Raw genomic sequence first — 484 nt, 5'->3', positions numbered from 1 at the left:
CACGCTTTATTGGTCCATACCCGATCGTAAAGAAGGTATCAAAAGACTCCTACGAATTTGGGCTGTCTAAAGGACTACGATTGCATCCGGTGTTTAATACGTCGCTGCTTAAGCCTTATCGCAAGGACCCCAAACGCAAGCAACAGATGAACAAGGTCATCTTAGCGGATGGAACAGAAGGCCAACTAGTCGAAGCAGTTATTCAACACCGACGTTCACGCAAGAAGGTCCAGTACAAGATCTGGTGGCTCGGAGAAGCTAAGGAAGACGCTACATGGGAACCAGTGGAAAACCTGACACAGATTTCGGGTTTGATCGAACAATACTGGAACTCAAAGAAGAAGACGAAGCTGTCTTCAAAGTAGTGGGCTTTTCTTCGAAAGGAGGACATGTGACGTGGTCGCCAACTGCTTGCCGTAAAGCAGAAGACGATCACGCCAAAATTTACATAAGATCAATTTTTACATGTCTTATCTCAATCCTG

The sequence above is a fragment of the Plasmopara halstedii genome (genome assembly GCF_900000015.1).
Source record: "Plasmopara halstedii genome assembly, contig: Scaffold_555, whole genome shotgun sequence".
Lineage (NCBI taxonomy): Eukaryota > Oomycota > Peronosporomycetes > Peronosporales > Peronosporaceae > Plasmopara > Plasmopara halstedii.
Note: the sequence above shows the minus strand (reverse complement) of the source record.